General features: G+C 43.5%; 2 long non-coding RNA genes across 2 annotated transcripts; both read left to right on the top strand.

Annotated features, from left to right (window-relative positions):
• The first annotated feature begins 37 nt into the window (after positions 1 to 37).
• LOC141938479 (uncharacterized) lies at positions 38 to 13,886 on the top strand. Its single transcript, XR_012627307.1, has 6 exons — positions 38 to 150; positions 3,812 to 3,988; positions 7,837 to 7,931; positions 8,186 to 8,304; positions 12,561 to 12,757; positions 13,854 to 13,886. It is a non-coding gene; the product is annotated as an uncharacterized LOC141938479 (long non-coding RNA).
• Positions 8,752 to 12,396, top strand: LOC141938475 (uncharacterized). The gene is made up of 2 exons (XR_012627306.1): positions 8,752 to 9,547; positions 11,565 to 12,396. It is a non-coding gene; the product is annotated as an uncharacterized LOC141938475 (long non-coding RNA).
• Positions 13,887 to 26,494: the final 12,608 nt, after the last annotated feature.

A 26,494-nucleotide genomic window follows, 5' to 3' on the forward strand; every position in this document is an offset into this window, starting at 1 on the left:
TAATGCCAAACCACCTTTTTCATACCAGGAAGGGACTGAGAATGGTTCTCAAATAAAGGGGAAAATTAGCTCCTGCGAGCAAACCTGAAAGTTGTTCTCTTCTACTTGTTGAAAAGGAAAACTGAAGATCTTCTCGGAATATTTTTCAAGGTATATTCCTAAAAATGTTGGGTGCTGTTTTCTGCAGAACTTGGGGCATAACAAAGCTCATAGTACAAGCAGTATTTTGGTTTTGTTTGAATATTAGATTTCTGAAACTGATTTTAAAATACTGCACATGCTGCGTAATTTAAACTAGTATCTCAAAGGACTACCATCAACATACTAAAAGAGCAAAACACAATCTAACATGTGCTCCTAGCCTCACACAAACCATGATAAAGAAAACATTACATCAGCATAACCAACCCAGCCTGTTTTGGAGTGGGAGATGATGAAACTCTATCTATGTAAATAACCTATATGGCTTTTCACCAATATATTCTCCTTAAAGTAGTTTGTGCAAGGACAGCCAGTTGCAACAAAAATATCTGCTGCCAAAAGTGTTAACTCATTAGCTCCTGAAATTTGATTATGTTTCTTTTTAAGTCCTCTATAACTTGTGGAGCAAGGTTGCCACTCTGCAAGGGGAAAAGATTTTTTTTATGAATTACTTGTTACAGCTCTCATCATTACCCTTAGAAACTTATGCTCCTTATATTTGGGACAGGATTGAAAAGTTGTGGATAGTCTCCTCATCAGAGTGATGAGATGATGCCCTCTGAGACAGCGTATCTCGGGTAGCTTTTACACTGCTGTCAGAAGAAATTAGAGACACAGTCAACACTTCTGGGACTTGGCCCAGCATCCTTCAGCACATCTGAGCAGCAGCCAAACCAGAACTGGCTTCAGCGTCTTTGTACTCAACTCATCTTCCCCGGGGAACTGACAAAGCACTTCAGTTTCCCCTCAGCACTCCTGGTTCTGCTGCGCTTCCCTGTGCCCTGACAGCGCTGCCTTCCCATCCTGGTTGGAGGAGAGTCCTTCTTCTGCAGGGCTTGTTTGGAGCTGACTGGCAGGAAAGCTCCCGTTCCTTGTCACAGAGGTGCCTTGGAGGAAAATGGTGTGCTGCGTTACCTTCTTGGTAGTCTGCCATATCAGCCCCTTTTCACCTGTCTTTCAGGGCAGTGCGTGTCATTGATCTTGTGATTTGCACAGTCCTGTGGGTGCATTTCACACTGCCTTTAATTTGAACCTATATAGTGGTACCCTCGTTGGCCCCGTGCCATCAGTTGCCTTCAGGTGACATTATTTCTAAGTCATATACAGCTGATTTTGTGAACTCATGACTTTGCAGGCTGTTGATTTGTGCATTCTTCTTTACTGATATAGGTATATTTTCCTTTATGTCTTTTAAGCAATAAGCTGCTTCTTCAGTCTCACATTTCCCAGTTCATCCAATATATTTTTTCCACAGCTGACTTTCAATTCTTCAACTATTTGCTTGTTTCCTGCTCAAGATTAGCTTTAAAGGCACAAACTTAAGAGAAAAATGACTTGAGTTTGTCCGTGTAATTGTTGTGCATCAGCGTGCATACGTTCAAGCCTTCCCTTGAACCGAGGGGCGCAGAGGCAGTCACTGGCAAGCAGACGATATTCACGTTGCGGTCCGGTGTCAGTCGGCCAGCACAGCGTCTCTTCCTTCAAAGGGACCTGAACTTACGTCAAATTAACGACGGGAGACAAGGTGACGGGGCCCGGAGCGCGAGGCCCGCCGTAACGTCCAGCCGTAGCACCTCGGCCCCACCGTCAAGGCCCCACCGGCCCCGCTGGCCCGGCAGCGCTGGCGGAAGCCGCCTCGGCGTGAAGCGAGGCCACAGACCACCCGCCGCCGCCCCGACCCCGCCGGGCCCTCGCACCCAGCCCCGGCAGAAGGCGCCCGGCCTGGGGGCTGCCGCGGGCGCTCCCCAGCTCGGGAGGCGTCACCCTGGGGGCAGGTGACGGCGTCGAGGCCCGGGAGATCCGAGCGGGGCTGGGCGTCCCCGGCCGGGAGCAGGCGGGGTCCAGCCCTGCAGGGTGGGGGGCGGCTGGCTGGAGCCCCACGGCAGTGTGGGGCCGGAGCCGCAGCCGTCCCCGGCGGTATCTGTAGTCAGGGCCCTTTCCCCAGGGGCAGGGGCTTTCTGCCAGCCGCCGGCCTCCAAATGCTGCGGCTGTTTCGTGGGTAATTTGGTTAACTGAGTAATTGCGGGAGTTCGGGCAGGGTGGGAGGAAGGAGTTGGCGGATGGTCATGAGGCCGCTCCCTTGAGGTGCTCTGGAAGCATAAAATACAGTCTGGAAAATGAATCCCAGACCCACCGGCAAAGAGGGGGCTTGAGCAGCACATGGCAGTGTGAAATAGCCAGCCGGGGGCCTGGGGAGGAAGGAGGGGATCGCTGATGGGCTGCTGGAGGCAAGCCATAGCGCCTGGTGCTGGACTCGGGCCTTGACACTTGGCCTCTGGCGGCTTCCCAGCGCCAGGGCTGGCTGCTGTGGCAAGTAAGGTGTTGGGGTTGCCTGTTGCCCTGTGGTCGTTTAAAGTCATTCACTGAGAAGAGAAGAGACAGGGAGCTCACAGCTGGAGGCATGGTTGTGTTAAGGCATGTTTAGGTACTGCTGCATGTGTGCTTTTCATAGATGCATTGAGGCCACCTGGTCCCATGACAGGGTTTTGTGTTATAAAAATGTGCTACATGTGCTCAGCATATAATTTTCAAATCTTCATAGCTTCATTTGAAAGCATGTACATGGCAAACATAGTATTACTCCTTGAGCAGGAGCTGTATTGTTTTACATAGGAGAAGATTTGAACTATATTTACTAAGATGTATGTTGTTCAATTTGAATAACTCAAGACTTAGTCCTTGGAAAGAGTGCAACTGAGACAAAAAAGCTATTGCTGTTTCTCCCTCCACCCTGGTTATTCATTCTACCCTTTGATTTATTGCATAATTCTCTGATGAGCTAAAGAGATCATTTCAGCTTTAACCAACCTTTTAATCTTGTAATTAAACCAAATAGTTTCAAAATCGATTATTCTCTGCAATACGTAATATAAATGATTACTGTTTTGAAGGTCAGATCTAGCATTTTGAAATCAGAAACTTCTATCTCTCATCAACAGGCTTAAAAATGTACCTGAAAACATAATTGTGTGTCTTGGATCATTACGCTTACCAAGTGTATGAGTGTACTTAGGTTCTCAGGTTACTTTAATTCGAACAGCTCTTAAAGAAGCGTGTGTAACCAAGTGCCTCACAGTAATAGTGTTCTATACTAGCTCTAGCAACTAAAATAAGTGAATGGCTTGGATATTTTGAGGAATTAGTAATGCAGTTTTTTTCAGTATTAGTGTGCTGTATATTTTTTACATCCATCCATCCATCCATCCATCCATCCATCCATCCATCCATCCATCCATCCATTTAAATCTTTTGTTACTATGATTAGGAAGCTTTTCAAGGCAGGATCATTAGGGCCTTCCATTAGCGCAGTTGTACTCATGTTTGCCTAATACAGTGCATTCTTAACCTCACAGGAGCTTTTTAACATCATCACAGCATAAATGATGATAAAGTATGTTTCTTAAATGTTTCTGTGACATACCCTACTCATTTAAACTGCCAATCTGGAGTAAAATTTAATAGACTCTCAAGATGAATAATAATTGAGAAATATTTTGTGTATGTATGTGCGTATATATATATTTATATGTTTTACTACCAAAGGAAACTGAAGCTTTACTAACTGGAGGGGAAAAAAACCCAACTTTTATTTTTCTTCTGCGTTTTCTAGGGTCTTTCTGTAACTCTGGCACAGATGCTGTAAGACCACCAGTGATGGCTAAGTATTTTACTTCTTTATTGCTGAAAGGGGCTGAAGCATTTAGACAGGAGTTGGCTGATCAGGCCAAACAACACAGTATCACAGTAGTCAATGTAACAGCAAAAGTGGCCTCCGTTGGAGAAAATGGTAAGAACTGTTTTCACATTGTGACACAAGTATTTGTCCTGTAAATGTTTTGTCTGTTTGATTCATTTTGTTTGTCAGTGTCAATGTCTGATGCAATTTGTTGTCAAATGTCAAAACATTCAGTCTGTTTTGTCTGACTGATTCATAGTCATGTAGCAAATAGCTTAGCTATCAGGTATTTAAGATACATGTTGTGAATAGTAAAACTATTGTTTAAAAAATATACGGTCAAAGGTTTTTTTGTGAAAGTGTATTTATACAAGAAAAGATGACTGCTCTTAAATTGCGTGCTGTCTTATTTTTAAGAAAAGTCTGCATAGATGGCTTTTCCGTAGAACTGGTTGCTAAATATAGTTTCTGGGGCATTTGTGATGTGCCCCAGAAAATTAACTCCATCCCAGCCAGAGCCGGTACACTGTCTCACTTTGGGTTGTGATCATGCTGAATCATGTAAACCAGGCATTTTTGAGTTACTGGTAATCACATAACTGAAAACCTTGCCATAGAAAGCACAAGCAGAAAGAGTGACAGTTGGTATCAACTAGGTGTGTAATATTCTTCTCTCCTAGCCGACATTCTACTGATGTCTCAGGACATACTGTTAGAAATAGCTATACAGCTGGAATAATAAATCGAATCCTGTACTTAGAGAAGTCAGTATGAGCTTTGCCGCTGTTTTCACACAGCCATCTTAGTTTTCCTATGGGTTTCAAGGTTACATCCTTTGGACATAAAAATAGAGTGGTATGGTTAATGCAGAAGGACAGATACAGTACAGGAACACTGGCTACTTCAGAAAATGTTTTTTATATGTGCTGCTTATATTTCATGAAGGGTGTTTGAACTGTGTATCCAAATATTGTTTGGTTCCCTAAAATGTCCCCTTTTTTCTTTTTCTTTTTTTTTTTTTTTAATTTCTAAACCTGTGCCTATGTTCTGCAAATATTTGCATAATGTCTTTTTATCTCTAAGTCTGGGACTAGGCCTGTTTTGCACTTTTTGCCATACATGATGTTAATTATTTTTTTTTGCAGACAGTATGTTAGCTTGAAACCTCCAGGTTAAGGGCTGGGCATGAATTCCAAATCTTACTAGTAAAACTATTTCTCTCCATGTGTTGTTGATTCTTTTTCAATCATCCACAGAGCTGTGTAAATACCAACATGGGTAACCATTATTTAAAGGTAAAAATCTCAGGATTGACTTTCCTGAAATGAAACATATGTTTGAATTTTATTTCAACTGAGGTTTCAGAAGTTTTATTTCAGTTCCAGGCTGCTTATGGAAATTCTTCATGGTGTAAGAAATTCAAGCTTTAATCCTTAGGATTACTTTTTTGAGAATACTGTTTCTTCTTTTGTAGTGTTATGTAAAACAGAGGCTGTAAATAGCTGTCTAATGGTCCCAGAGCCCTCAGAACAGCCCAGAAAACTTTACCAAAGGCATTCTGTTGCTCATTACATTCTCAACTGTTGCTGTCCTCTTACTAGAAGCTTACCAAGATAAATAAATTGGAACATGAAGTCAATACATATCTAGAGTCATGCCATTCTGAAATGGGGAAACTGGCCAAGATACCAAGATATATCTAAATAAATATCAGATATTTATCTGATAGCTGAAGAAACTGAAAGATCTCCACTAAAGGGGGGGGTGTGTGTACATATATATATATATATATATATAGTTCTGTGTAGAAGCCAGAAGACTGGACACTTCTGTGTCTCAAAAATATAAGGTGCCTCAAAAAGATGTGGTTCAAGAGTAAGAAGCTTACTGCTCATGTAACATAGGCTAAATCCAAGGAGCAGGATATGTTACAGTGCAGCCATTACAGTATTTCAGTGTAGTATTACTCATCTTTCTGGCTCTGACACCCAAGACAGAGCTTCTTTTATCCTTGGCAAGTGTCAACTGTCTGTCTTGACCTCAGAAACTAGTGCCATTGTCTGATGTTATGTACCATTCCTCGGAATGTCATCATGGTTTTGGGCACTCAGGGCTTCTCCTTGAACTTAAGTGAAGATGTGACTGGAGTGGGATAGTCATGCCACTGACCTTCAGATGTTTTAACTTGGGCTTCCTGTAGAGCCAGTGGTGAGAAATGCTCAGACTAGTTTCAGGCCTAAGTTAAACTCTTGTTCTTTCCAGTTATGCTACATGGTACAGCTAAGCAATATAACCATAACCTGAATTGCCCCCTGGAGGAACCTTGCTTTCTAGCCTCTTAGTTTAGATGTTAAATTTAATGTCTAATATTGGGTAACACAGTTATCCTAAAGCATGATAAAAGGGCAAGGAATGAACATCTAGAAAACAAATTTCTTAACCAGTCACATCTTTAAAGGACTTGAAAATAATGGCTCTTTGACAATAACAAATGGCCCAGGGCATTTCCTGTTTTGGTCTGAGCTCGTCTTCGTTTTTTTTTCTTTTGTAAGCTTATATTTTAGTAGTATTTCAGGCTGGCCATTGCCCATCGTGTAGGAAAAACAGAAGGCAGGGAGCTTAATACACACTAGACATCTGCCCTGAATAGAATGAAGTCATACTCCTGAAAAGAAGAGCCTGTATTTGTGCCATGCGATGGGACTACAGTGTTCTTTGCAGTCCTTGAAGAGAAGCACAGTCTTCTTCCCTGAAAGTGCACCAGCAGATGAAAGATGATGAAAACTCATGAAGTCTCTGTTGCTTCTCAAAGGGTTGATTAATGAGCAGCTAGTTTTTTAAACATGTTTTTATACCATTATTTTCAGCCAAATCAGCAAGTAGATCCATGTGGCCAAACAGGTGCTGGGACAGCAGAAGAGCAGGCAGAAATGCTGGTGGGACAAAAGAGCAGGGCTGCTTCTCATCTATTAGGCAGTCTTAGATTGGCTAAATTGCTTCTGAAGTTGCATCTCTGGCAATTTTTCAGCAAGGAGTCAAATATGCAGGAGGCTGGCTGGATTGCAGCCTTTGGGCATATCCAGACTTGCAGAGTTAGAGAGAGTATTTCCAAATGTTGTTCAGCATAAAGTTCTCCATTTAATGCTGCCCTGATGTTGTCACAACATGCTGCAGCCAAGGATGAGAAGAGTTTTGAAGCAGGCCAGGCTTCCTTACTGAAAGTTTGCTCACAGCTGAAATCTGAAGAAATTGAAAGGTTTCCACTGAAATGATGAGTGTTACCAAGCACTGGCTGATCTGACCCTCTGTAGTCAGACTAAACCCCATTTTGCAAAAACTGAGCTGTAAACAGCAAAATTCTGTTGTTAGTAATTCAGTTTTGTGCATCTGAGTTTCCCTTTGCTGTTTCAACAGATTATAGGATCTGACTGCAGTTCCAGTCAGGTGCTTTTGTATAGTGTTGCCAAGTACTGTCATGTACTGCATCATGTATGGGGGTGCACTGAAGAATACACAGACATTTATAAAGCACCGTAAGATCTTTCTGGGTGAATGGCGTTATAAACCTAAGATAATTATTCCAACAATCCAAAAATTCTGTATAAAGCAGATTTTGGCATTGTGAAAAGAAACAAAACATGCAACAATTTAGGGGTAAGGGAGGAATCCTTTTATTTTAAGGATAATATTAGTATAAAGTTAGAAATGAGTAATTTTCTAACTCATTTCTAACTGGGTGACTCATGCTCTTGGCAAATTAATTATCCAAGACAAATGATTCAGAAATAGATGCTATAGTTTTATTATTTTTTTAATCAGATGGCTATTGCTGTTACAAATAAACATGAGGCTTGATTTCAGGTATAACAAATGTAGCTATACGCTGCAAATTATGCCACAGTGCTGCTTGAGTATGTGTTACACATGCCAATTTTTCTTATCTGATGTTTTGGTTTCAGTTTTAGGTGAATGCTGTAGTAGCTACTGGGTGTCTAAAGCAGCTGTGGCCACCAAGAATCTCAGCAGTGAACTTTGACAAGGGAAGTCTAATGTGGTATGTATTTCTTTCCATACAGGAACTGTGATTTATTAAAGCCTCATCACAGGAACATTCCTATGAACAAACTTTTCACCTCAGAATTCTTAATAAATTGTTTGATGAATATTATTGAGAACATTGACATGGGGATGATGGAAGATCCATGCCATCTTTGCTTGGGATGGATATATTGTATTGTTGGCTGTAACCCCCTGTCTCTGTTCTCTTTCTTTTTTTCTCCCTGCCCTGCCCCTCCTCCTTGGCTGCAGTTTGTAAGGGAATATCACAATGCAGGTCTGATCTGTTGAAACCACAGCTAATGCCCATGCCTGCCTCTGATGGGAAGAGAACACAGACCACAAGTTTGGGATTTCTGGCCTCTTTTTAGGCAAGTCTGTTGCTTATCTTCCCCTTTGCCCCCCAGTTCCCTTTGTTCCTGCCCTTCCTCTGTATCATTAATTCATATCAAAGTTCAGTGTTATTGGTTGCTGGGAACGCAGTTTCATTTGGCTATACGTACACTCTTCCCTAAAAAAAGTCAGATACTACCTCCACATTGCATGTTCATCGTGCAGTGAAAATATGGAGCATGATTTTATTGTAGTAGTTCTGAATGATTTTCAGCTGAAGTAATGAAGAGGAAAGTCAGGCACATTTTTGTGAGGTGTTCATGTTTCTCAACTATGATTCTTAAATTGGAAGTTTTGAGTTTTTAATAACATTAGAAATTATTCATGTTCATTGCAGATACCTATACATCCATATTCTTAAAAGGTAGGATATTTGCTAGCATAGCTGAAATTATTCCTGTAGTGAGACAGGAGAATGTCTAAGGAAAACTGCATTGAGTAATAGTTTCTATTCTCTTTATTTTGTTCAGTTGTAAATATAGTAGACAACAGATGAAATAGCTATTGACGTAGAGAATAACACAAATTATGTCAAACAAGGACTTCAAACAGCGTGTTTTGAGGTCAGTAACCTGTGTGCCTAGAACTTTGGTCACACTGGTGACAGCCAGCTGACATAACTTATGTGGATGTACATGCAAAGATAAATAGGTAGCTTTTTGCTGAATTTCCCAAGCAGAACAGCAAGATGTCAGTGAAGGTGTATGTTTCTAATAGGCTCAAGGTGCTTCAACAAAGGAAGCCAGTACCTATGAGTTAACTTGCTGAAACTGCAAGAGGTTTTTTTTGCTTGTTTGTTTGGTTTTTATACCTAAATGGATCCTGTTTTCAATAAACAGCATGAAGGAGGAGTCTTTCCAGGGCTCTGCCATATCAAATAGAAGACAGCATGTTCTGTCTGATGAAATGTAGGTTTGACTGCTAATCGACCAACGCAAATTAATAGCCAATTTTGCTGAGAATACAACTTCTCAGGAACTGAAGGTGTTTCCTGAATCTGTGACTGGCTGAGAAAAATGGAAAATCCTTTTAAGAAAATCAGGATATTCTGATTTTTTCAAACAGAAGTCTTTCATATTTCCATGTCAGCACTGATCCTGCCTTGGCAAATGAGCTAAAAATCGGAGAATGACTCTGGAATACTGCAGCTGAATTTTCCAGTTGGGGGGCATGGATATTTTAATTTTCATTTTGGGTCCAAATACGTGTTTCGGTTTGGAGGTGAGACCTGTCTGCAAGTCCTTTCTCAGCTCTCTCACTACTTTTTGTTTTAGCATTGTTGCTTTTGTTTCTTTAAATGGGAGATGAGAAGAGCAGTTATTCACACTTTATGAAGTGTCTGAAGACCTGTGGGTACAGAGCACTACATTAGTGCAAAGTATTTAAATGTAGAACTATGTCTTCTTCCTTTTTCCTTATGCCAGTCTGTGCTGTGACTGAAATCAGTCTGCTTACAATCAAATTTAATAGGGGCAGAGAATATTTTTTTTATGTTTTAACCACAGACTTTCTCATTCAGTGAAAGTAGGGTTCCAGCCTATTTCTCTCTGCAGGAAATTCATATTTTTTTTTTTTTTAATGTTTTAATTGATTAGGTAGTTTTTGCTACTCCTATGAAAACAGTCATGATGTGTCTATCCAGTGCTGTTTGCATTTGCTTCAAAATGTGGGAATTAATCCATGCTAAAAATTACTTGGTTTATGTGTGCGTTGTTTAGTTTATATGTTCTGGGAGGATCTAAGGACTGAAAACTGGCAATAATAAGGAGGTCATAAATCAGGCAGCTTTTCTTGGTTTAGGATTTTAGGTCAGGCGTATCAATTCCAGCTTATGCTAGATTGCAGCTGTGCTTGTGAATGGAGACTAGATCATGTCATGTAATTTGTGGGGATTTTCTCACTTGCAATCCATGACCACTGATGCCTCATAACCACTGCAGCAGGGGTAGCTGTACCTTCCTGTCTGGTTTGTGTGCTTGTTCTCTTTCTTTTTTTTCTTTCTTTTTTTTTTTTTTTTTTTTTTTCCTTCTAAGAGGAAATGAAATTAAGATAGATATCTCCTTTGGTATTTTAAGTAAATTTTATAAAGGGAGGAAACGCAAATCAGTTGGTGCTTGCCACATATAGAGCAGTCAGACAAAAAGTATGAGGGGTTGATGTCTTAGCACTATCAGTTCTGTTTTCAGTGGATATACAGAGGTTTTGTAAACAAAAAAGGTATCTCTGTCTCCTGTTGTACAGGAGTTACACAATGCTTTTGTTTTCTTTTCCTGTGTGTGAAATGTCTGGCACCAAAGTAACTCTGAGGCTTCTTTATCTGACTTCTCTGTCAAAATTAAGGATAAATACAGCAAATTTGATTAGCAGTGTTCATGAGATCAAGGAGTCTGTTTTACCATTCTGGGTTAAAAAGAATGATAAATGTGTATAATTAGGAGTTTATGTGTGTCAAAATAATGCTTTGGTCCCAAGGTGTTCAGTCATACGTTGTGAGATAATAGAACATCATCTATGCTCTGTGGTACTTGGCATATATGTTTCTTAGACCCTTTCAGGTTAATCATTGATTCAAAGAACTTGTTTCGATGACCTAGATGATCTCTTTGAGTCTTAAATTCCCATTAGACCAAGTGTGTATTAGTTATGTTTTATTGCAAGAAAACAAAGATTTTGGTGACACTAAGGTTCCTGCAGTGAAATGCAAGTTGCCTTCTGTGTGGGAGAGATCCTGGAAGTTCCTTTCTATTGTTTTGGGGTTTTTTCACAGTGTATCTAATGATAAGACAGAAGTCTGTGTAGTTCTGTTTTTCTTTTTTTGTGTGTACATAGATTGTATTGACCTTGTGAAAACCTGAAAGCACTAAATTGGCCTCTTGAACAAAATGAAATGCATTTCACAGAACAGACTATTCCCTGTAGTATTTATTCTGAAAGGTCACCAGTCACAGAAACATCAGAGGATGTAACTATGGCAAACCAACCCAATGTTAGCATAATGTTTGGTTATTTCCCTTCTTTGTTACTCGGTAATTGGAGCCTTTAGGAACACATTTGTCATTTATAGCACAGCCCCTTCCTACACAAGACTCTGATTCTTTGCAAACATGGATAAAAAAGGTATTTTTAAAAAGATTAGCATTTGAGTTTTATTGTCTGTGGTTTCAGCTTAATTTCACAAGGACATATTAAATGTTGTTCAGCATCAAAAACCTAAGCAAATGTTTGTTTTATCTATCAGAAAGCAAAGTCATGTTGTTGTAAGAGTCGGTCAGAAGATCAGCATTGTCTCAACATTGTCATCAGGGACATGGACAGTGAGGTACCCGACAACGGCCTGTTTGGAGCGCAGCTGCCGACCCCTGGAACGGAATGTGGTGCAAAGGCTCCTGAATGCAGAACTGTGTGGCACAGCCAGTGCTGTGCTGTTCTCCTGAGCACTGACCCGTGTGGTGCAGGCAGTGCAGGGCTGTTCTTTGGTGCCTGAGCCGTGCAGTACAAAGAGTGTTGTGCTATTGTTCGGTACCTGGGCCTAGCCGGAGCTGTTAGAGATAATTGCATAGCCATTGTCAAAAAGATGGATCGCGACTGTTGCCATGACACCGATGAAGAAATCATGAACCTCAGATGAACTTTGCTTCATTATAATACCAAAACACACCTCCTGGTTGAAGGTTACCCGCCTCCGAGACTGACCACACCTCGGACACCCCCCCCCCCCACGCACGCGCGATGGCCTTGCTCGAGAGGGGTGGAGATATGATAATTGAATTCTGAGAAGGGCGGAGACCCCTGAGGCAGAGGAGGAGCAAGGTGTGTTACTAAGCATAAAAGATGACTTCTGGACAACAAAAATTGGAAGCTTCCCCAGCAAGGACCATGACGATCGACGACGCAGCATCAGCTGGACCCGGGACCGTTAGGACGTCGTGAGATCAGCGGTGGGAGCTATAACCTCTCTCCCTCTTCTCTCTAAACTTTACTTTACTTTTCTCCTTTTTTTTACCCGTCTCTAACTATCGCGTGCCTCTTCACAGGCAAACCAATAAAGTTTCACTGTTTGATTGATGCTATCCCCTTTGGTGTTGGTCACCTTAATTTTGCACTTTCGAGATCGTAGCAAACGAACCATCACGAGTCCACCGAGTGGACCATGACAGTTGTTCAAGTACTAAAGTCTTAACTCTAGATTAGTTGTGGTGTTTGGACTTAACTCTGTGCTTAAATGCTCTTTCAGACATACACTTCCCTGCTACTGAAGGTGATTGAGGAGCAAAACCAAAGGTGTGGTGTGTTTCTGTTTTGCACCGATTCCCATCTGTGGACTAGTTTGGAAGAAGGAAAATAGAAGCTCTGTGACCTTTCTAGCCTCTGATGGACACTGTGTGTTCCCTCCTGGGTTAGAGGAGTAAGCCAGTTTTGTCTGGTTTGGAGGTATGTATGTCTAGCTAGAACAGTTCAGAGAGATGCTTTTTTTCCCCCTTCCACATACAGACATAGAAAGTCTGGTTCCCTGTTCTTATCTGATTCATAATCATTAATATCCATGGGAATTTCATGTCAGCATTTAAACTCTGGGAATACAGACCAATGCAAGTGAAAAACCTCCATGCAGCTGAGTACTGATAGGAGAACCAGTTTCTCCTCCTCTTCAGATGTGGTAGTGCTGAATAAGGAAGAGAGAGTCTTTTGTAATTGTCAGCCATTCTGTTACTGTCTTTCAAAGTGCTTGTTTTGAAGCTGTTACTTCCCTCCTGATGGCATTATGAAGGTCCATATAAAAATGCTGAGTTGGAAAAAAAAGTGAAGACATTCAGCCGAGCAAAACCAGTAGTTTACATACATGAGGGTAATTGTCTGTGGGGGAGCAGTCAGGAACAAAGGCTTTTCTCTACCAAGTTCTCTCTACCAAATGCTCTGTCACTTGTTACAATCATTTTTATGATGATGAACAGTAATTCTCAATCTCTGGGTTGTTAACTTGCCTGTTTTTCAATTACATTTTGTATATTTAAGTTTGATAGTTAAAGATAAGCAGCAGTACACTGAGCCAAATACTTAGGTACAAGGTAGAGTGGATGGGAGCAAAGGACAGTGTATTTGAAATGAGATTTTTAGCTTTTTTACATACCTAATAGTTTGAATCAATTACCTGGCTTTTCCTTTTTTACAAACTCTCTGCAGAATAGAACTTATGGCATGGAAAAAAGATGATTCACCTCTTAACACCTACTTTATCTTCACTGGCTTGTAATCCTAAGCAATAATCAAGGACTAGATTCTAAATGTTTACTAATTTGTGGAGTTTATTTGAAATGTCTGAACTAAGGCACTGAAGGTTTTTGTTTCCTACCAAAGATGGGCAACCAACAGCTCTGCCAGGGATCAGTTAAAGTTGTGGAGAGTAAATGCACCTGCAAATTAAGTTGTGATTGTCTAGTTGGACACAGAGAAACAGAGGTATCGGCAGGAAAAGCTTTAGAAGGAAAAGGTTCTTGCTGTTTTGTGACTGCTGCATGCTTTTTTTCAGTTGGGATGAAAGACGGCAACCACAATCTCTAACCACATCTCAGCACTGCCAGAGAATAACTGTAGAAACCACTTGGGCCACGACAAAGTCTGGCCGCAGGGATGGGCAGGCTGGTAAGACCAGGATACACCTGTGTACTCTTCTGACTGTTATTCCCTAGTCTTGGCTATTGTTGTTATGTTCTAGTCCAGACAGCTTTTTCCAGGTAGCGTTCATACCGCCTTTCCTGGACATTCAGCTTGGCACTTGGGCCAGGAGATCTATCTATGCCCTATTTGTCATCAGTGAAGTGAAAGAACATGCCTCCTGAGGGCTGTTCAGACTGCCAAAGCTAAACTCCCGCTTAGACAGGAGTGCCTTTCTCCATCTTTCTCATCCTTGATGAAAGTGAAGGGGAGATGAGCTTCAACTGTGCAGGGGAACCGGGCTTTTTATTAAATCAACAGGTTTTGTTTAAGTGTCACAGAAGGCATAATTGAAAGGAGCCTGCACTGGGAGGTGGGTGGGGAGAAAAGGAAAGGAACTGATGGTCTCAATATAATCTTTCTTGGCCTCAATCTGTCAAAGATTTAGGCATATGACTAAATTTATGCCCTTCACTTCCTCTATCATCTGAAATCAGTTTCCCCTCTCAGATGCGTTAGTGTTGGGGGAAAGCAGAATTCTCGTGCTAGCTAGCTGTTGTCATAGTAAGGCTTAGCTTTCCTGTGATGGCACTGATAATACTAGAGCACTTTGGGTCCCTTTCTAAGTACTTTGTCATTGCATTTTCCAGATAAGAATTTGTCCTGGTTTAACCAGGATAGGGTTAAGTTTCCCCAGCAGTGGGGGGGAGCTCTAGCCGGGTTATTCAGATACCATGCGGACGTCACATCCTGGCAGGTCACATTTTCCTGGCGCGGAGCGCGGTGCACTCGTGGTTTTGTACATCGTGCTTCAAACTGCTGTATTTGGTAGCTATTTTGCTCTGTTAATTGCTATCACTATTGTAATAAAACATATATGGTATTTGTTATTCAAATCTCAAGGGGAAAAAGAAGTTGTAGTCAGGATGTTGTGGCCGAACAGTTTTGTAATTCTCTTATGTAAATAAGAAATAAGATATATGTATATAGTTTCTATGTTAAAATCAGTTGTTAGAAGGGAGCTAAAATGGCCCCCATCTTCAAGCCACTACAAAAACACTTGTGCTGAGTCATCCCCCCTTCTGTGACGGAAACCTGAGACAAGCCCGCCAAAACCTGAGAAAAGCCCGCGAAAACCTGAGAAAAGCCCGGGAAAACTTGTTTACAACTTTGCAGACCCCTCAGGGTACACCCATCATGAATATGGATGAAGCCTACACTATAAAGGGACTCGGTTCTGCCGGGTCAGGTGTGTGTCCTGGTAGAGCAGAGACTCCCGGCACACCCAGCGCTGTTTTGCTCACTCGCCGCTTGCTAATAAATTTATTATTGATCACTAAAAATTGAGAAGTGGTTATTTCCCACTAAATTACTTTTAATCTATAACAAATTTGGTGCCGTGACTCGGATCCAGATCTTTTGGTGCGAAACCCCAGATAGGGGAGGCGCCCTATCTTCGGATAGCCCCAGTCTGAGGATCTCGTGGCCAAAACGCTGGATATCCGAACCCCTTTTAATTCGGACTCGGGAGTGAGCAAAAGAATCTGCAGAACCCCTTAAATTTTGTGCACGAAGACCGATCGAAGACTCCGGGGAGGAGTAAGTATTTGCGTTTGTGCAGTTATCCGTTCGGTTGGGGTTGGTAATCCCAGAGTGCGAATGAGTGAGAGGTCTCGAAGAGATCACCTGAGTGCGGACCCTTTAGTAGTGCAGTTCTCGTAGCCTGCGAAGGAGCGAGTCACGAATAAGGGGAGCGTGTGTGTGTGTGAAAGAAGGCACTCTGGAAGATGGGACAGAGGGAAAGCAAGCCCTCTGGATCCATGGGTGGGGGCAAGGAAGAATTGCCGGATATCCCACTAGGAGGTTGATAATCCCAGAGTGCGAGTGAGTGGCACTCTGGAAGATGGGACAGAGGGAAGGCAAGCCCTCTGGATCCATGGGTGGGGGCAAGGAAGAATTGCCGGATATCCCACTAGGAGGTTGATAATCCCAGAGTGCGAGCGAGTGGCACTCTGGAAGATGGGACAGAGGGAAAGCAAGCCCTCTGGATCCATGGGAGGGGGCAGCTGAACTCCTCCCGCTGCTGGCTCCAGCTGGGACAGGGCTTGTTCCCGGGGCGCCACCGCCCGACCCGAGCAGCGTGCCCAAGCCGAGCCCTGGAGCAGTGTCGCGGAGCCTGGCCCAGCGTGGGGGAGGGGGGGGGCAGAGCTGCCCACTCCCCAGCCGGGAGGGCCTGTCCCGAGCACCCAGCTGCCCCGGGGTGGGGGTTGGGGCTGGAGCAGGGGGCACCGAGCGGCCCCAAATTAGCGTTTAGGCTTCTGCTCAGAGACAGGCTGCAGTAAACTGTCTCGAGGGGGCTCTGTGCTGAGCACCCCCCCCCCCCCCCCCCCCTTCTAACCCGCTCATACTTGTAACCAATGATTCTGACCCTGAATCTCCCGGACCCCCTCAGCGGGTTACCCGAAGCAAAGTTAAGGAAGGGAGATTATACCCCCTTAGAGAAATGCTTGTGCCAGGAGTGGGGGCACAAGGCGAACCGGGAACGGGGTATGTCACTGTTCCCCTCAACACTGGAGATATTTTTAAAAAAAGAAATGGGGAACTTATTAGAGGACCCGCTTGGCGTAGCCAAACAGGTGGACCAATTTCTTGGCCCAGATTTATATACCTGGACAATCTATCCTAGGAATTCTATTTACTATGGAGGAATGAGATATGATCAGGAGGGCAGGTATAAGACTTTGGGACAAGCAACATCAAGTGGGTCCCACAGCAGATCAGAAGTGGCTGTTGGTAAAACCCAACTGGAATAATCAAGGCCCAGGCCACCAAACCCACATGGCAGATTTAAGAATGATCATAATTCAAGGAATTAGAGAGTCAGTTCCCCGAGGGCAGAATATTAATAACAGTTGTACTCGGGAATAGATCCTGCCACCCCTGTGGGGCAGGCATTATTAAAGACTCGGTTTGTGTCTAAGTCTTGGGCAAATATTAGGAAGAAGCTAGAAAAGATAGAAGATTGGCAAGGGAGAGGAATTGCTGAGAGAAGCTCAGAAAGTTTAGGTGGATTCCTACTTGAAGTGGTGGTATTGTTCTCGTTATCAGTTTGGATACCCAGATAATGATCTATTTAAATGTTGTTTCACCACTTCATAACTCGTTTATTATTCAGTATACCTTTGCCTGCTTGACTTGGTGATCAGAAGGTGACAGCTTAGAACTTTCTATCCTCTTGGTATTTTGAGGACTGTAGACAAGGATCAAAAGATACTGTGATAGATACAAGCCCTTGGCTAGCTTCAGCAGCTTTTTTTTCTTAACAGTGATGAATCAATTTAAATAAGAAAATTGGAGTAAAACATTATCAGAGTGAAAGCAATAGTCCAAGAGGGAAAAAAGTGAGCAGATCTGCAGCTTAATCTGGCTGCCTGTTCTTCAAGCAGGCAGCTCTCTTACATCATTGGCAGGAGTTGGAAAAAAAAAAAAAAAAAAAAAAAAATATCAGGGTTCTAGCATACAGGCAGGTATATGGGCTGGGGAGCCAAGTTCAAGCTAATTTGCCCCCAGACCACATTCTTTTGGAGCTGCTAATCTGGTTTGTACTTCTTAGCCAAAAGATGGGGAACTGACATAATTGTAGCACACTGACTAGACAGCTCATAAATGTTGTGTCTTTTCCAAAGAAGGAGGATGCTGCTGTGCCCTTTGCAGACTTTCTCCTCACAGGCCATGGCCTAGAGCTTACCAGTTTTGTAATTTGTGATGTGCTATGTAAACACCGCGCAGCGCGTGTGTGGTATAGCTGCTCAGATGCTTTATTTGATGGCATCTGGAAGTACATGGGCAACAGTCTCGGTAGATTTAAACTGCCCTTGCTCTAAATGTCTAGACCCAGGAGTAGGAGTTTCAGGTTGAGAGGAGGCAATGCAGAGTGTGTAACAACTCAAACATGCAGCAAACTGCATTATTTTAGCCTGAAAACTGTTCTGTGCATTCCCCAGTGCCTGCATGTAATAAAGCTGTGCAGAACATGGATGTTTTATGTGATGATTACCTGGAGACTATGGTTTCTTTGGGATCAGAGATTTTCATTCATTGAATGGTTCTGCCTGCTTTAATATGAAGGAAGTGGAATGTTTTTATTGCAAAAGGAAGGGGCATGTGAAGAAGGTTTGCTGGAGGAGAATCCAAGATGAGAAAATGTTTTCTGAAGATTAGTGGGGTCAGGAACTCTATGTGCTGGGAACTCAAAGAACAAAGAGCCCTTGATAAAACTTAAAGTGGGTCCTCAGCGACAAGAGGTAGAGTTCCCTGTGGACTCAGGAGCCGAAAGATCTACCATTCAGGCTCTGCCTCCAGGCTGTAAAGTATCATCAGAAAAAATCAGTGTAATAGGGGCTAAAGGTGAACCATTTGAGGCCCCGGTTCTTCATGATGTGATTGTTGAATCAAAATGCAAATATGTGATTAGAACATTTTTATTATTACCAGAAGCAGATTATAATTTACTTGGACGGGATCTGATTATAGAATTTAGAATTAATCTGAAAGTAGAAGAAAAAGAACTCAAAGTCAGATTATGCCCCCTCACAGTGGCGGATGAAGAAAAGATTAACCCAGAAGTATGGTATACCCCAGAGACAGTGGGTAGATTGGATATCACCCCCTTTGAAGTCACCATTAGGAACCCAGAGATCCCGACTAGAATCAAACAGTATCCCTTACTGCAAGAAGGCAGGAGAGGCTTAAAGCCTGAAATAGAGAGACTCCTTAATCAGGGGCTATTAGAACCTTGTATGTCACCTTTTAATACTCCAATATTGCCCGTTAAGAAGGCAGATGGGAGTTACAGATTAGTGCATGACTTACGAGAAATCAACAAAAGAACTGTAACCAGATTTCCTGTAGTGGCGAACCCCCATACTTTACTTAGTCAACTGAGTCCTGAAAATCAGTGGTATAGCGTAATAGACTTGAAAGATGCTTTTTGGGCATGTCCTCTAAAAGAGGAGTGTAGAAATTTATTTTGCTTTTGAATGGGAAGACCCAGATACCTTTAGGAAACAACAGCTGAGGTGGACAGTTTTGCCTCAGGGTTTTACTGAGTCCCCTAACCTCTTTGGACAAGCCCTCGAACACATCTTAAAAGATTATAACTTGAGGGAAGGTGTTACTTTAGTACAATATGTAGATGACCTTCTGTTAGCAGGAGGCAACCCAGAGATGGTACGAAAGGAAAGCATTAAGTTGTTAAATTTCTTAAGCCTCCAAGGATTAAAAGTATCCAAATCTAAATTGCAATTTGTAGAAGAAGAGGTGAAGTATTTAGGTCACTGGATTAGTAAAGGGAGCAAGAAATTAGACCCAGAGAGGGTAAATGGAATTCTTTCTCTCCAGGCTCCCAAAAACAAACGACAGGTTAGGCAGCTCCTTGGACTACTGGGGTACTGTAGACAATGGATTGAAAATTATAGTACAAAAGTTAAATTTTTATACCAGAAATTAACAAAAGACGGGTTGCTTAAATGGATCCCAGACGATGAGGAAAAATTAGAAAAATTAAAAACTGACTTAGTCAATGCTCCAGTATTGAGTTTACCAGATATAAGAAGGCCCTTTTATTTATTTGCCAATACTGAAGATGGCACGGCATTTGGGGTATTAACCCAAGAATGGGCTGGGAAAAGGAAGCCTGTGGGATACATATCTAAATTGTTAGACCCCGTAAGTAGGGGATGGCCAACATGCCTCCAGGCGATAGTGGCAGTGGCCTTGTTAGTAGAAGAGGCTAATAAAATTACATTTGGGGGGAGTCTGAAGGTGTTGACTCCTCATAACATTAGGGGAGTGCTTCAACAAAAAGCGGACAAATGGATAACAGACGCCAGGCTCCTCAAATATGAAGGAATATTAATACACTCACCAAAGTTAGAGATTGAAGTAACTAGTCTTCAAAACCCAGCACAATTCCTATATGGGGAGCCAAGCGAAAGTTTAAACCATAATTGCCTCCATACCATTGAAGAACAGGCAAAAATCAGGCCAGACTTAGAAGAAACAGAATTAGAAGAAGGGGAAAAGCTGTTTGTGGATGGATCCTCTAGAGTGATAGAAGGAAAAAGAAAATCAGGTTATGCAATTATTAGTGGAACCACCCTAGAGGTAGTAGAATCAGGACCACTGAGTCCTAGCTGGTCGGCTCAAGCTTGTGAACTATATGCAGTACTAAGAGCGTTACAGATTTTAAAGGAAAAAGAGGGAACCATTTATACAGACTCTAAGTACGCCTTTGGAGTAATTCACACTTCTGGAAAAATTTGGGAAGAAAGGGGACTCATTAATTCACAAGGAAAAGGGCTAATACATGAGTCTCTAATTATCCAGACTCTCCAAGCATTAAGAGGTCCTAAGAAAATAGCAGTAGTGCATATAAGAGGACACCAACAGGGAACCTCACTACAGATCAGGGGAAATATTCTAGCTGATCAAGAGGCAAAACGGGCTGCACTACTAGCATTGATGGTAACAGAATCAAACACAAACGAAAGAACAGACCCCACCAAATTAGGATTCACGTTTACTAACCAAGAGAAAGAAAAATTGAAACAAATGGGAATTAATGAAAAACAAGGGGAATAGGAATTACCTGATGGGAGGAAGGTTCTCCCGAAGGCAATGGCTTGGAGAGTTGTGAAGGATTTCCATACTAAAACTCACTGGGGAGTACAAGCATTGGTAGACCAGTTTGCTATTAAATACATGTGCATAGGAATTTATAATGTTGCTAAGGGAATAATAAAAAGCTGTTTAACTTGCCAGAAAATTAATAAGTACCAATTAAGAGAAAAGATTCAAGGGGGACGGGATTTGGCATACAGACCATTTGGAAGAATTCAAATCGATTTTACAGAACTACCAAAAGTAGGACAGTACAAATACCTCCTAGTATTGGTAGATCATCTCACTCATTATGTGGAGGCCTTTCCCACTGCTCGAGCTACAGCAAATACTGTGATAAAAATACTCTTGGAAAACATCATCCCTAGGTATGGAAATATAGAAGTAATCGATTCGGACAGGGGTCCCCACTTTGTGTCTAAAGTAATCAAAGAGACATTGACTTCCCTGGGGACCAAGTGGGAATTCCACACTCCCTGGCATCCACAAAGCTCAGGAAAAGTAGAAAGAATGAATGGAGAAATCAAGAAACAACTTACCAAATTCATGTTAGAAACAAAGATGTCTTGGGTTAAGTGTTTACCCCTAGCACTTCTGAATATGCGGACCCAGCCCCGAACTGATACTGGAATATCCCTGTTCGAAATGCTATATGGTATGCCCTATGATATGGAATTTCCCACTGATCACCCAGTATTGGAAAAAGACAATTTGCAACCATACTTAATAAACCTCATGAATAGGAGAAAAGAACTACACAAAAAAGGGATGGTAATACAGAGACCTCCATTAGAAATTTGTATACACTCCATAAGACCTGGAGACAGGTGTTAATAAAAACTTGGAAAGAATCCTCTCTTACCCCTCGTTGGGAGGGACCGTTTCTTGTTATACTCACAACAGAGACTGCTGTCCGGACTGCTGAAAAGGGATGGACTCATGCTACCAGAGTGAAAGGACCCTTAACGCCTGATCACTGGGAAGTAGCTGAAACATCAGGAGATCTGAAACTAGTGTTGCAAAGGAAGAAGGACTAAATGAATTTTGTAAAACCCCTAACTGTGTTTGTTATCCTTTTGTGTGTTTTAAATGCACTACTTGTGAGGAAAGTTGGTGGGCGCACTGCGTCCACGGCTATTCCCCAAAGGAATACTGTGACCAGTGCTATAAAAGAGAAAGAAAATTAACCAGTCATCAACAGGAAAAATTGTGTGCATACCAATGAACCTAAGCCCCATAACGTGAATATAGTACAAACTCTTTGCAAATTCCAAATACTCCAAGTGCCCTGTACGATCCCACAAGTGAAAGCCTGGAACTGGGAGGCGTTAAGGTGTCGATAACAAGACCCTAACCCCACAGAATACGACTGCTGCCGAGAAGATGGAAAGCCCCGCTGCTCTAAGGAATGAATGGAGTAGGCGGAGGAGGCAGAGACGTATGGAGAGGGGAAAATAAGAAAGGCCTCGAAGCAACCAGTTCAGGTGATTGTTGTGGCAAGGAGAACTGGAAAGCATGGGGAAGGAAAAGATCTGAGCATGCAAATCCTGTCGCAAGACAGAAAGGGGACACGTTTGTACAATTAGCTAGTAATTGGAAGATGAACCCACCAACTCTCCTCACTATAGTGGTCATTTGGGCTATGGGAGGAATCGCAATTTTGATGTTAAACCTCCATTTTATGAAACCCCTAGTGTTATTATTAATTGGGTTAACTTTCGGACCATGTATATTTAACAAGTCTGTGATGTGTTAAGGAGATTTGAAAAACAAAATTAGTTAAAAGAAAAGGGGGGAATTGTAATAAAACATATATGGTATTTGTTATTCAAATCTCAAGGGGAAAAAGAAGTTGTAGTCAGGATGTTGTGGCCGAACAGTTTTGTAATTCTCTTATGTAAATAAGAAATAAGATATATGTATATAGTTTCTATGTTAAAATCAGTTGTTAGAAGGGAGCTAAAATGGCCCCCATCTTCAAGCCACTACAAAAACACTTGTGCTGAGTCATCCCCCCTTCTGTGACGGAAACCTGAGACAAGCCCGCCGAAACCTGAGAAAAGCCCGCGAAAACCTGAGAAAAGCCCGGGAAAACTTGTTTACAACTTTGCAGACCCCTCAGGGTACACCCATCATGAATATGCATGAAGCCTACACTATAAAGGGACTCGGTTCTGCCGGGTCAGGTGTGTGTCCTGGTAGAGCAGAGACTCCCGGCACACCCAGCGCTGTTTTGCTCACTCGCCGCTTGCTAATAAATTTATTATTGATCACTAAAAATTGAGAAGTGGTTATTTCCCACTAAATTACTTTTAATCTATAACAACTATTACTGTTACTGTTGTTGTTTGTTGTGTTGCTATTGCACTGTTGTATTAAACCTTTCCTTATTTCAGTCTTGGGGCTTTGTATTTCACTCCCTTTGTGGGGGAGGGGCAGCGGCCGCGTGGTCTCAGACCCCGGCAGGGGCTAAACCAGCACAACTTTGGCGCTCCAACGTGAGGCTGGAGAAGACTGAAATAAGGACAAAAGGAGAAGTGTTAGAGCAATCTGTTAGGTGTAATTTTTTTCTGGTTTTACTTGTATTGTTTGATAAGCGTTTACAATGCTGGCCAATTTGCTTGCGTGGTGGGGCTGGATTAATCCTTATATCCCCTGTGTGTTCCCAGTGCTGGTGTTTGTTCTTGGTGGAAAATGTATCAAGGGACTTGTTTTGCTCTACTGGTTACTGTCTGCTTATAATGGGCTCGTTTCGCTGCTTGTGGGGGTGCACCGCTACCTGTTTGCTGCCTGGTCTTTTGTTTGGGGTCTCACCCCCTCTATGGGTGAGCCAGGGGAGGAGATTCTCTCAGTTTTTGAGAGTTTCAGCTATCCCTGGAGCCTCCTGGCCACTGTGTTCGTGGCACAATGCTTTCTAAATGTCTGCCAGATCTTGTTTTGGGCCATGCGGTACTTCTCCAACAATAGCACCACCCGGAAACCTGCCCCGGGGGCAGATAGTTATAAATGGCAAGGTGTGTGGGAGAAGATGGGCAAGTGCCTGAGTCAGTGGTCACCCCCAATGCTTTGGGATCTCACTGTCGAACAAGTGCAGAGTCCTGATAAACTGGTGGAGCATTTGGAAAAGGTGTGCTGCTGATCTGACAAATCCCGGGAGACACAAATCCTTGCGATGTGCTGGGGGCTTGCCCATGCTTACCGTGTCATCTTTAACACTGTTCACTGCCCCCAAGGGGGCGAAAGAGCTGCAGGGTCTGAAAGTGAACCTGCTGGTACAGCAGCTGGGCCAGGGGGACAGGCAGCGCCAGTACCGGTCGCCTCCACCAGCACAGCAGCTGAGCCGAAGGGACAAGCAGTGCCAGTATCAGTTGCCCCGATACGAAAAACCAAATATACCAAAAACTCCCCTCGCAGTGCACAGGGTGATAATGAACCAGGCCCATCACGAGAGCAGGAGGAAGAGCCGGAGGTAACCATCCGATCTCTATCCCTCAGTGAGTTGCGAGATATGCGGAAGGATTACAGCCGCAGTCCAGGCGAGCAAATTTGCACCTGGTTGCTCCGGTGCTGGGATACTGGAGCTGCTGGTTTGGAATTGGAGGGGAGAGAGGCCAAGCAGGTGGGACATTTAGCCAAGCAGGTTGGTATTGACAAGGCAATAGGGAAACAGGCTCAAACCCTCAGCCTTTGGAAGCGACTCCTGCTCGCTGTGAGGGAGAGGTACCCCTACAAGGATGATTCTCTATGTCGGTTAGGCAAGTGGACCGACATGGAGAAAGGCATCCAAAACCTCAGGGAAATGGCTGTGTTTGATATGATCTATGGTGATCTGAATGATGAGCAGTCACCATTGGATCCAGATCTGGTCCCTTGCACACAGCTGATGTGGCGGAAGTTCCTGCAAAGTGGACCAGAGGGACATTCCAAAGCATTAGCAGCAGCATCCTGGTGGCGAGACAATCAGACAGTGGATGAAGTGACTATGCAGCTCCGGCACTATGAGGGAAGTCTCCCTTCCTCACAGCATGCTTTGGTTTCAGCCGTAGAGGAACTGTCTCAGAGGCTCCAAAAAATGGAACAGGACATGTCCTATGTTTCACCTGCACGGGCCGATGTCTCAGCCATTAGAAGCAGGCGTTTCCCCACCCAAGAGAAGGGCAGTAGAAGGTACACACCACGGGGCACCCTGTGGTTCTTCCTCCGTGACAATGGGGAGAACATGAGAAGGTGGCATGGGCAGCCCACTTCCGCCCTAGCTGCACGAGTACAGCAACTGAAAGGGAAGACCACCATGAAAGGGGAGTCTTCCAAGAGAGATGCAGCTCCAGTGTCTAGTCAGAAATCCTCCAGACAGAATAGAATGGCCAGCAGTATGCTTGACCCTCTTGAGGGGACCAGTAAGTCATTCCTGCAGGAGTCACTCTTAGATCAAGTGAGTGATGGTGAGCAGGATTAGAGGGGCCCTGCCTCCAGCCAGGTGGAGGAAAGGGATAATCGGATTTACTGGAAGGTGTGGATCCGATGGCCTGGCACATCAGAACCACAAGAATACAAGGCCTTGGTAGACACTGGCGCACAGTGCACTCTGATGCCATCAAGCCACAGTGGGCTTGAATCCATCTGCATCTCCGGAGTGACAGGGGGGTCCCAACAGCTGACCCTATTAGAAGCTGAAGTAAGCTTAACTGGGAAGGACTGGCATAAGCACCCCATTGTGACTGGCCCAGATGCCCCGTGCATCCTAGGTATAGACTATCTCAGGAGAGGGTACTTTAAAGACCCAAAAGGGTACCGGTGGGCCTTTGGTATAGCTGCCCTGGAGGAGGTTGAGCAATTGTCCACTTTACCCGGCCTCTCAGAGGACCCCTCGGTGGTGGGGTCGCTTAAGGTCAAAGAGCAGCGAGTGCCAATTGCTACCAAGACGGTGCACCGGCGGCAGTACCGTACTAACCGAGATTCCCTGGTCCCCATCCATCAGCTGATCCGTCGACTAGAAAGCCAGGAGGTGATCAGCAAGACTCACTCACCTTTCAACAGCCCTATATGGCCAGTGAGAAAACCTAATGGCGAATGGAGACTGACCGTGGACTACCGTGGCCTGAATGAAGTTACGCCAGCGATGAGTGCTGCAGTGCCAGACATGCTAGAGCTCCAGTATGAGCTGGAGTCGAAGGCAGCCAAGTGGTACGCCACGATTGACATCGCTAACGGGTTTTTCTCCATTCCAATAGCACCAGAGTGCAGGCCACAGTTTGCGTTCACTTGGAGGGGTATCCAGTACACCTGGAATCGATTGCCCCAGGGGTGGAAACACAGCTCCACCATTTGCCATAGACTGGTCCATACTGCACTGGAGAAAAGTGGGGCTCCAGAACACCTGCAGTTCATTGATGATATCATTGTATGGGGGGACACAGCTGAGGAAGTCTTTGAGAAAGGAAAGAAGGTAATTGAAATCCTCCTGAAGGCCGGTTTTGCCATCAAGCGACAGAAAGTTAAGGGGCCTGGAAGGGAGATTCAGTTCCTAGGAATAAAATGGCAAGATGGGCGTCGCCACATCCCAATGGAGGTGATAAACAAGATAACAGCCATGGCCCCACCAACCACCAAAAAGGAGACTCAATCTTTCCTGGGCGCTGTGGGGTTCTGGAGGATGCACATCCCAAACTACAGCCTGATTGTGAGCCCTCTCTACCACGTAACCCGCAAGAAGAACGATTTTAAATGGGGCCCAGAGCAACAACAAGCCTTTGAACAAATTAAGCAGGAGATTACCCAGGCAGTGGCTCTCGGGCCAGTCCGGACAGGGCAGGAGATTAAGAACGTGCTCTACAC

This window comes from Strix uralensis, unplaced genomic scaffold (assembly GCF_047716275.1).
Source record: "Strix uralensis isolate ZFMK-TIS-50842 unplaced genomic scaffold, bStrUra1 scaffold_72, whole genome shotgun sequence".
NCBI lineage: Eukaryota > Metazoa > Chordata > Aves > Strigiformes > Strigidae > Strix > Strix uralensis.